General features: G+C 31.7%; 1 non-coding gene across 1 annotated transcript; it reads left to right on the plus strand.

Moving 5' to 3' along the window:
* Window positions 1-2,520: 2,520 nt before the first annotated feature.
* On the plus strand, window positions 2,521-2,598 carry Trnat-cgu (transfer RNA threonine (anticodon CGU)). Its single transcript has one exon. It is a non-coding gene; the product is annotated as a tRNA-Thr (tRNA).
* The last annotated feature ends 9,646 nt before the right edge of the window (window positions 2,599-12,244 follow it).

The following is a 12,244-nucleotide window of genomic DNA, read 5'->3' on the forward strand; positions in this document are numbered from 1 at the left end:
TGCCTCTTAAGCAGTAGTCTTTTTTTCCTTTTGCTTTCTAGCAACTATTTTGGATACAGCTTCCAACATTTGGATCTTTTCGTATTTTCCAGGTGTCACCATAGGCCTGTAGGGGCTCCCACCCCTCCAATAGGGAAACCACCTCAAACCACATTGAGGTTTGGGGCAAGCTCAGTATTTTCCCCACAGATACCCCTGTCCTTTTCTGACTCCAGAGTCAAATCATGACAGTCCTCTCTGGGATACTGTCAATTGTTCAAGCCAGTGTTGCAAAGGCCCCAGCATACTGTCTTCTGATACCCACAAAAGAACTCAGGGGACTCCATAAAAAGGGTTTGGACATTTTATTTCTTGCACACTTTTTGGCAATGTCAGCTTAGGATAAGTTGGAGTGCTGGACTGTGCTTATAAGCAGGAGGAATAGGTAGCATAGGTTGTATATCCCCACACAGTTGGTTTTTTTCAGCTGTTTCATGAATACATTCTTTTACTTTACAACAAAAATCAGTCTTTCTTGATCTTCATATAAAGATTAGAGATAAGGGAAGTATCCTGTTTCCCCTCTCCTTTTTCTTCATTATCACATTATTTAAAGTCCTTCTAATCTTATTGCCCAGAACAGAAGGCTTTCCTAGGTACTGATTAACACTGACCTGAACATGCCTCATCCCACCCTTGATATCCAGAATGTTGGACTTTAAATTACTACCCTGTATTCTGGTTCTTTGGATTTTCTATCCTGGTCAGTAAAACTCTCCATATCACCAATAAGGCTTTTTTATTTTCTTATTTTTTTTTTGGGGGGGGGTTTACTGAACTAGCACATTCAATTTGCATCAAAATTTTTTCTTTGTATTCACAACCTGACTGTTTAGTGCAAGAGGCCTAGATCTTGGCCTGTCTTGCCTTTGACATGCTTTCCAAACTAAGCTTAGTCACTATTAGCTTTTGATTTAGAGTGAGTGATGCTTGTGAGAGTTCTTTTTGTTTTATTTGAATAGTTCAAGGCTATTGTATGGTAATTAATTTGCCTAGTTTTAATATTATTTTGTCTCAGGGCCTGAGGGGCCTGATGAGGAAGAGAGAGAGAGGGAGAAATGGTCAGTTAGTACAGGGGTCTAAACACACATTTATTAAGTTTGCCAACCTTTATGGACATAGATCATAGGAACTCTGAATAATTATAATACCAACATTAAAAACTAATCAGCAAAGATCACTATGATGAATACAATAACAATGAAAGAGCTTGAAAAGTTGTGAGAATTCTAAACATGTGACACAGAGACTTCATGAAGTGAGCTCATGCATTGAGAAAATGGTGCCAATAGATTTGCTCATTGCAGGGCTGCTATAAATCTTTAATTCAATAATTCAATATTGCAGTATCTTTGAATTATAATAAAACAAAGCACAATATAATGTATATAAAGTAAATATAAAAAAATTTTATAAATCCCTTCTGCCTACATGGTGTATTGCCATTTGTCTATAAAAGAACATTATGAATCATGATGTTTTACAATGTTATTCATATCAACATCAATTTATGATTATTATGCTATAATCATATAATAATAAGCCATATCACAACATATCCAAAGAGAACATTTTGATTTCCTAACTTGTTCTTACCATTATTTTGTGCTTTTATTACAAGTGTCTCCAGCTCTAACAATACTAGTGTATTTCAGAACCACCTTGAATTTTTCTTGTTGCAAGACAAAAACCCAATTGCTCTTTAAGGATTCTTGGATTCCTTAATGACTAATAGTTTAGGAAACAAAAGTCTGAAAACTGATGGTTATCCCGAATTTGATGGTAGAAAAATAATAATGAATTTTTGGTTATTATTTGTTCATGTTAATATCGATAAAGCAAAAGAGTACTCTTTTGTTATAGTTTTTCTAGCCCTCAAACCTAGGACCTTGTGCATGGTAGGCAACAGTTTCTCTCACTGAGCTACATTCTCAGCCCAAAGTACATCTTTTAAGGTAAAGAATTCACAATGATTCTTTTAAAGTTTAAACAGAAGAAAACTCTTACCATAAATAATTATATGAAACATTAAAATTCTTTCAACTTTGACTCCAAGAAAATTATTTTAATGTGGATTTAAGATGATTATGAATGGATAATAGAATAGAAATAGAGAGTTGAATAGAAAATAGAGAGGATTTCAAATATAAGAATAAAACTTCCAAAATATAGCATATTTAAAGAAACAGACCATTACTATTAGTCGAAAAAATACATGAGACAAAGTTTGTGATATATATGGGGGATAATTAATGACATTTTTATTTATTTAAAAAATATTGGATTTGCATTGGTTAGTTTTGTGTATTTAAAAGTTTTTTAGTTTGGTTTTGTTCTTGTTCTTTTTTTTTCCAAATAAAATGAGGCAAAACAGATAAAAGTTTTAAAATTATACCTCAATTATTAAGACAGACTAGAGTGTAGCTAAGTAAGATAATGAAGAGTTAATAAGGTTTATTACATTAGAAATTTAAGGAGGAGTAGGGATATAGCTCAGTTGGTAGAGTGTTTGTTTGCCTCGTATGCACAAGGCCCTGGGTTCAATCCCCAGTACCATAAAAATGAATAAATAAATAAATAAAATAGAAATTTAAGGGGATGTTCTGATTTGCATTAGAGGGCTGGCAATATTAATAAAAATAAATCATTTCAATGGATATTTAGAAGGGAGATATAAAGTTATTTTGCATATAATTGGACATATGGTCAAAACAGGAAAAAGAAAAGCATCAAGGATAAATGACATCTTTAAACTTTATTGAACTTTATAAGTTTCGATACATTTTCTGAAACAGAAAATACTAGAAAGGGGTCAGAATGAGAGAGATTTTGAGAACAACTCTGGACATGTAAAATTAAGGTACTTAGGACATATTAATTTGAGATCATTGAAAGACTCTTGAATTAATGTGCTCGAGTCACTGAGACAAAGTCTGAGAAACAGTTGAAATTTACGTTAATCTCTTTATAGGTTTTATAGATAGTAACTAAAGTCTTGAGAACAAATGAGGCTACCTAAACAATACTTCAGAGAGCAAAGAAGACTGAGTATAACTAGGAACCATGCTAACATCTACAGATATGACAAAGGGAATTAGATCAGTAAAGGACACTGAGAATGAACAGCTCACAAATCAGGAAGTCATCACAGAGGCTGCAATGATCTGGAAACAAAGGGAAGTTTGGCCCTCAAAAGGAAAGAAAATGACCATCACTATTAAATATTGTTGCCATTGGTAGTAGATGCAGTCTGAGATCAGTTAGGATACAAGGATATGTCAGTTAACTTTTCACCATGACCACAATTCCTGACAAGAACAACTTAGAGGAGGGAAATTTTATTTTGGCCCAAAGTTTCAGAGGTTCAGTCCATGATTGGCTGATTTCAGTGTTCTGGGCCTAAGATGAGGCACAACATCATTCTGGAAGGGGGCAGTGGAGGAGCACTGTGTTGCTAATGGCATCCAAGCAGCAGAGAGACACAGGGTAAGGGGCCATAGGGAAGATGAATTATTCTAGGGAACCCCCATTGTTACACACCTCCTCCAGCCATTCCCCATGGGCCGGGCCTAAAGCTTCCACAGAGTACACTCAACTCAGGAAGCACTGATTAGGTAACAGTTTTCATAATCTATTCATTTCCCCTTTGAATAATTCCATATTAGTACTGGAGCTTTTGGGGACATCTCATACACAAACAATAACAGAAGCTTATTGGTGATTATGGCAAAAATTATCTTTTATGAATTTCAGTGGGCAAAATTAAGTTCTACTGCCTTGATAAATAAGACTGTAAAATAATTAGACATAATAAATGTGTTTCTTTTATTAGGAAAGAAAATAATACAGTATTTGCTCAAAGAAATCTAGACTTGAATAAAGTTCTTGTGTCTTTATAATATTAACATTTTTGTATTTTTAAGATATGTTTAAACTAGAAATGTTATTTTTGGAAGTTCACATCAAGATATAATGCAATTTGATTAATGAGAACTTCTTGAAGGAACTATGTACTAAATAATATGAGGAACATAGTTTTTCAGAATCAGAGTTTCAACACTTTAAACAAAGTATAATATAGCCAGACTGTTAAGATTAGCAAATATTCTTATATTTTAGCAATTATTTTATTAGCACAATATTAGATGAAATGTTTTAATTACTCAGAAGTCTGAAAATAACTTTACAAAATGGATTGTATAATCATGTTTCAAATTAGATTATTTTAATGGAGAATTTATTTAGTGAATTAACTATATTCAAATATTTGTAGCAGATTTTGAGAGAATGAACTTCTTGCATATTTTCATTCACTTACATATACATTTTGTTGAAATGGATATATATTTTCACAGTGATATAAAAATCTATTTTACTGCTATCTGCTTTATTTCTTTGTCAAAAGGAAGGGTGATGAAAGGATGTGTGACAGAAGAGGTGATATCAAGAAAAAGACAGACGATCATCCCAGCAAACAAATGGACATTTTCTGGTCGACTTTTGTCTCTCCTGTCAAAGAAATTCCGTTGAGGCTTCAGCTTTCAACAGATTTGACACAATATTTTAGAAGACACAGATTTAACACTTTTGCAGAACCGTGTATACAAAAATAAGGTTTTCATTTTTATTATTTTTCTGAAAGTTTTCATTTTTATATCTCATTAGTAAATAGTTAATACAAATGATACAGATAAATTTTGTATTATGAACACAAAGATTATTGCTTGAGTTGAATATTATTTCATAAAAGGGTTTGAAAAGTCAAATGTTAACTTTTTCTCTGGATATGCTAAAGACATCACGGCATTTATTTTTATGTTCTTTGGACTATTCTAGATTTATTAAGTTTAACCTATGATTACTCCTTTTATCTCATAAAATGAAAATGTGAAAGTGAATTGGATGGTTGTCAAGAAAAGCTCTTTACTACATTGTGTGTGTGTGTGTTTATGTGTGTGTGAAAACAAGTCAATTATATTTTCAAATATATTTTGTTATCTCATAGAAGATTATCATTTAAAATGCCTTATTTCTGTAAACATTTTGTAGTTAAAATATTTCCCTGTAAATTTCCATTAAAAATGGTATTTAGCATGATAGGTAGGACATTTAAAAAACTTAATCAGGTCAATGAAAAGAAATGCTCTTTATATCAGGGTTCGAATTGGTAGTTCATTTAACTTGTGTATATAGAATCCTTGGGAGTGCCAGAGAGCTAAGCAAGTGTTAGCAAATTTATGATCACCTATTTAAAATCATAAAACACCACTCCTATATCACTTATCATCTAGGTTTATGTTTGGTAATAGGTGAAAGTTTTACCTTTCTTAACAAATGTGAGCTCTTGGATTTTAATATGGAAATTATGATAAAAAATCTTTGGTAGAAGTAAAATCACTTATCAGCCAAGCCAAAAGAAAAAAGGCTGCAAAATAATCATGCCATGCTTGTTGTATCTGAGTAAGACTAGAAGTAGCAATAAAATATTCTCATTTGGTATCTTTACATCATGAGGAGGGCATAATTTTTTTAAAATATGTGGATGTTGCATTAAAAAACAGCATTTGTGGTTTAGAAAAATGAGTTTGTTATATCAGAAGGACAGATTAAATGGACAATTGTGTAAAACTACATGAATAAGTTATGTCAAAATTAGGGATTTTGAATTCTTTGTCTTCAGTTATCTCTGACCACTATAAAATTAATGGAGTATTATTTTTGAGTCCACTTATCTAGGTGATATATCTAGGTTATTTTGTAGATTGATTTGTGAAAAGTTTATTGAAAGTAGAAATCTAGGCTAGTAAAAGATGCTTCTGTGTATGAATGATTTATTAATTCTCAAAGCAATTATTGAGACATAAACACTTTATAAGAATTGATAACCCTCAATTAAATGGGACAGTTATAAAAGGGTAGTATTTCATTGACAGATAAAATAGTTAAGCAAATCCAAGAATGCTAGTATCATTATGAGTAAAATCTTTGCTAAGTGTGAAAATTACTTAATTTGGAAGAAAGCAAGCATAAATAGTAATTGTTTTTAGCTGGTAAGTACTTGTTAAACATCTATATTACATTCTAGCACTGTTATGGCTCTACAGAGCCATAAAAGGTATATTCAATGAATTGGTTAGAGTTAAGAAGGCACAGAAAGTAAAATAAATTTAATTTTTAAGTAAAGATTATTAGATACACATATTTCCCTAACTACATCCCATTAGGTAAAGGACATGAATAAAGGGTGAAGCATATGTAAAAGAGGCACCAGGCTGCAACTATACTAGGTAATGTAAAAACAAAAATTCACACAGACAGGTTTAAGAACAAGATTAGTGGCATAAAATTATCATAATTTGTTTTCAGAAAGAAGCTAACTTATTTAATACAAATACTTCTGCTTAACATTTTTGAGGCATTGTACTAGAAAAAAGGAAATGTACCTTTACTGTGATTTCTGACTATATAGTGATCATACAGTAGAAGTTGATCTCACATTCAACAAATAGCCAAAATACATAATTTCAATTGACTTAGGACTGCAAAATAAAAATAAAACCAGGGTATGCTATACTCCAACACCTCAAATAGCTTACAACACAGTGTATGATACTGTATCGGCTGATTGTTCTTTTGATCATCTGGCTTTCTGATATCTGAATATCTTGGTGCTGTCCAGCATCATAAGAGAGAATCATAGTGCATGTATTAGCCCCAGGAAAGACTCAAAATTCAAAATTTGACATCTGGTTTCTTTTGACTGTTTATCACTTTTTAAACATCATAAATGTGTAAAGTTTTAAGTCAAACTCTTGCAAATAGGGAACCATCTGTTTATATGTGTATGTGTATATATGTGTATATGTGGCTGTGTGAGTTTTCATAACTTCATATATATATATATATATATATATATATATATATACTCTAGTGTATATGTATCATATTCTTCACAAAAATACTTCCTATTGTTTACACTTATAAACACCTATATATACTATATAAATATAATTCCACATACTTATTCATTGTTTATGAATCCCATCATATGTATCTAGACCTTATTATTTACATAGATATATAAACACATATTCACATTATATATGTGTGTGTGTGTATGTATGTGTGTGTGTATATATCCTATTATTTTTTGCATCATTGGAGGACTCTGACTAGTGATTAATTTAGGAAAAATATGTGCATTGTGAGAAGCTCATGAGTGTGTACTTGTGTACATTGTGCATGTGTATATGAAAGAGAGAGAGAGAGAGGAGAGAGAGAGAGAGAGAGAGAGAGAATTAGTTTGTTCATATGTTGCATTTCTTTTCACAGGTAAAACCTTTAATTATAATAAAAACATTGGTTTCCTGAACCATTACACATAAAAATTCATAATGTTGAATAGTATGACTAAACACAATTTAGTATATTATTAAGATATTGCTATAAAGGTATTTATTCTAATAAATATTTGTGGAAATTCTTATATATTGAGCATTTTTATCATTAGAATACAGATAAAAATAAAGCAAATAATAGTGATATGAGAAAGTTCACAAACTGTTTATTAGAGGCCTAAAACTCTTAAAGTCAAATGTAGTCATATTAATCCAGGGATATAATTAAAACAATGTAGGCTCCAAGGAAGGTGAGTGTTATCTTGCTTCTCATTTGGGCAGGTGAAGGTGGTGGCATACTTACCTTTGTGGGATAATGATGATAAATGAGTACAAGTGATTTAATATTAGCAAGTAAAATTTAAAATATTACTATGATTTGGGTAAGGCTTCAAGATATTCCCCAAAGGTTAATGTATAAAGGCTTGGATCTGAGAGTGGTGGTATTATGGGGTGGTAGGAACTTAAAGAAGTTTGGGGGGGTTTAGAGGGAAGTTGTTAGGTCAATACGGGTGTGTCTAAAGAAAGGCCCCTGAGATCCCAGTCTCTGTCTGGTATTTGATTCAAGATGTGATCTCTTTCAGGACCTTTTGTTATGATGTGAAACAGTCAATAGGATCCTCATGGAACCTGTGCCAATGCCAGTACCATGCCCTTAAAACCCCCAAACTGTGAGCTATTAAAACTCTTTTATTGATAAAATAGCTTGCTTAATGCGTTCTGTTTTTATCAACTGGAAAAAAATGTTAAAAAAAATCAATGAAATAAACTTAGTGTGTACTGATAATGTGTACATATTAGAATGTCATTTCTGCATCTTACAAGTATACCATCATTTTCTAGTGAGGCAAAGTACAGAAATTTGGAGATGTTTAGTGGTGTTTTCTCATTCAAATAGAGCATATATCTTTAGATAGTACTAAAAGTTGAAATACAAATTCATCTTTTCTTTGTCTTTCCTCATTTAAAGTGATAAAAATATATGAATTGTGTTTTTTATATAGTTTTTGGGGTATATAGTCAAGTTTTCTCAGTATAAGTGCAATATTTTATTGTATTTTTCTAGTTCTTTTTATACAAGTTAGATATTGCATTCCTTACATGATTTTATAAGTATATTTTACAATTATATGACTTTCTACCAGTAAAGCTTTAATGTAAATTTGGTCATTTTTTTTTTAGAAATCATGTCTATATATATGAAGCTGAAAAAAATGCATGTGTAATATGATTCATTCTCTCTTTCTCTCTTCCTCTAATTTTGTTCACTTGGTAGAGTGTCATTTTACATTTAAGTCAATGAAATGGCATTAAAATCTTAGCTTGATACCTATGCTTGCAGGTTATTAGCTGATTTTCTCCTGATTCTTTAACCCTTAAGGTATTATTTTGCTGAAGAAAAATCATTACTTTTAAGGCAATTCTATTCAGTTCTTTCTTTGCATTGCATAGAAGAAAAATGTGATTTTCCACATAATTATGTCAGTACATACTTCAAAGCTTACACTATATTTCAGTTCTATAGCTTGTATAATTGCTTTCATTCTTAAATTGCTTAAGGCTAATCAAAAGGACAATTATTATAATTTTATTTTTCAATTAACCTTTTGTAAACTTTCAAATATCTAAATTTTCCTTTAGCATGCCTGATGATAGGAGGTCAGAATAAGCTAATTCTAACTCATGTTTCAGAGCAAAAATGTAAAATGATATATTAGAAAAAAAAGCACAGACATTCATCACTAATAACTGGTAGTGAATTGTGATCATTTTATATTTAATAGTTATATATTTTTTTATCTTCCATAAATGTGTATGTATGCATATCTATCTATCTATGTCTATATCTTTTCTTATGGAAAGGCAAGGAGACTCTATTGTAGTCAAAATAAGAATACACATTTTCAGTTTTACCATCTAGACCCTACCCAAATTCTATTGCAATCGAAGTAGCTATTTGACTGGTACCAGCTAATGAACCCTTTAAATTTCAGGTTCTTGCTAATTTGGGGGAGTTTGCAATATCACTTCCTTGGTGTGTGGTAACAGTTGAATTGATATATATCAAATGATAATAATTTGCTTTTTTATAAATGTAAGGCATGGCATTTGGCTCCCTTTCTGCTGAAAGACAGGCTGTTTTCCCCAGCAGTATACTCCCTTCTTCATTTAACTTCATCCAGACTTACGTAGCCTTCATGGAATCTATGGGTATATATCTTCTACTACAAGTGTCACAAATTAAAGAGGTTTTAGAAGTTCTGAAACATGGGCTGAGGCTTTAGCTCAATGGCAGAGCATTTACTTAACACATGTGAAGCACTGGGTTCAATCCTTAGCACCACATAAGAATAAACAAAGAAAAGTTCTGAAACATTAAAAAGCATAAGCAAGTAATATTTTGCTTTCATCTCCAAATTGAATGACTTAACATTTGAACTTTGCCATTTTGTATTTGCTTTCTGACATTGACCTTAAATTGTGATAATGTCAGCTCTTCTTAATTCAAAGAAAATTTGATACCAGTATAAGACATAGAAATTTACAAAACATAAGTTCCTAATGATTGGAAAATTTTCCTATTAAATCATGATAAAACTTTTCCCATAGTTCATGTTTTTCTGTTGAGAGCCACAGCCAAAGGGGCCCCAGCAAACTTCCAGCTGCTGGCTGATGATTGGCTCACAGCAGCCCCAGCAACATCTAGCTGATTGGCTCCTCTGTGGTGATGTTCATTGGGGATTTTTCCTTTAGAGTTTATTGCGCTACTTTTAAGCTGATTTCAAGTAAGTGATTAGAACTTTGGATTAGATTTAAACACTGATTCATTTGTCAAACTTAAAATCTAGTATGGAAATGTTAAGATAACAAATATATTTTATAAATATTTTCAATAAGAATTATAATTTAATAAACTCAGAAAAATGTATCAGAAGTAAATAAAATTAGAATTCAAAATTATTTAAATTTGGAAATTGTAACACCTACATGTGTAACAATGGAAAGATCAAGATACATGTGCTGACAATCTGAGATGGTGTAGTAAATTCAGAGCCAAAAGATTGTTCCTGAGAAAAGTTAATGGTATTAAAGAGAGAGATAAAGAGAGAGAGAGAGAGAGAGAGAGAGAGAGAGAGAGAGAGAGAGAGAAAGAGAGAGAGAGAGAGAGAGACCAAAAGGAAAAAAGTATATATGAAATAATAGTGAGGATCAAATCAGAAAGCTGATAGCTAGCAAATGTTTTCCAGAATATGAAAAGCTCATCTCAGTGCACCTTTACATGGCTCCAATCTCTACAGCAACACAGAAGACATGAAATGAGCAAACTGGACCTTGGAAACCTTTACCTACTCTCTTTATCTTGGAAAGAGGTGAAAGAATGCAGTCATCATGGCAGAAGAGGAAAAAATTTAAAGAAGAATAGGCATTTTCTAAGTACTTACTATCCCAACAGAAATGAAATCAATATTTTGTGTGTGTCTGATGTAAGAAAAATGGCCAAATAATGGGAACGATCCTTAAAAACTCCAAGCTAATTCGATTCTTCAGTGACAAGCACTTGGCCAAAGAGCAAAAAGAAAAAGAAAAAAAAATAAAAGGAAGAATAAAAGGGATAGAACAGGATTGGAGGAAAGAGAAGAAAGCAGAAAGGATCTCATTAGCCTCTCCAGGAGTGATTTGTTTCCCACAGAGTGTATCCTTAACTGAGGAGGTGGGTTACACACACACACACACACACACACACACACACACACACACACACACTTTTCTTCTCTAGTGGGACTATAGGTGTGGAATCCTCTTACAAGCTTATTCAGGTTGTTGACAAAATTCAGTTCCAAGAGTTAAGTATGGTCTCTTACAGTTTCTTGTTGCTTTCCTCGTTGACTGATCGGTGTTCATCCTAGCAATGAGATGCCACACTCAAATACCTGTGCATGTGAAAGCTTCTTAACCTGTGGATGAATCTTATTACACTCTCCTGTAAAAGAGTTGTATATAGTGTAATAAATAACTGGAGTGAGTATCCCATAATTTTTCTATATAATATAATTTATTCAAGAGAATGATGTTGTATAATATTCAACAATAATGACTATACTAAAAAAGAAGGAAATTTGGAAAATTTGGAAGTCATCTGAAAATTTCATCAATGAAAACATCTTAAACATTCCATAATCTTCCTTCAAATAAGTAGTACTTTACTTCTGGAATAAGAAACTTACACCAGTGATTTGTAACATTGGTGTTATGCATTTTAATAGTTTACATGTAATAGATCCCAGAGTGCATTGCATTATTTGGGCTTAAAATTCCTACATATGCTTTAAAGACATTTAAACAATAAATGAAATTAGGTACTTAATGTGTTCTCATGGATTTATAATTTTTCCTGAACTTGATTTTTTTATTTACATCAGATATCCTTCTGGTATAATTTTCCTTTCTAACCTTGCTATGGTATAGGCGTTCTTAGATTGATATTTTTTTCAAGATTTGTATGGTGAAAAACTCACCTTTTGTTTAAAACTATTATTTCTGGGCAGAGAATGCAAGTGTGCTCATGTTTTGGTTTGATTTGGTTTTACTTTCTCATCAATACCCTATTTTACAGTTTTCTGTCTTGCACTATTTCTGAGCAGAATTCTTTGATTCATTTTATTTCTCTTTTGATATTTATATAATATCTTTAGTATAATTATTGTGTCCTTTTTCTCTAGCTAATTTTAATCAGTCTATCATCTTCCTAAGCACTTCAGTTATAAGGTTTTTTTTAGTTTTCTTAATTTATTTGTGTTTAGATTCCA

This window comes from Ictidomys tridecemlineatus, chromosome 6 (assembly GCF_052094955.1).
Source record: "Ictidomys tridecemlineatus isolate mIctTri1 chromosome 6, mIctTri1.hap1, whole genome shotgun sequence".
Taxonomy (NCBI): Eukaryota; Metazoa; Chordata; class Mammalia; order Rodentia; family Sciuridae; genus Ictidomys; species Ictidomys tridecemlineatus.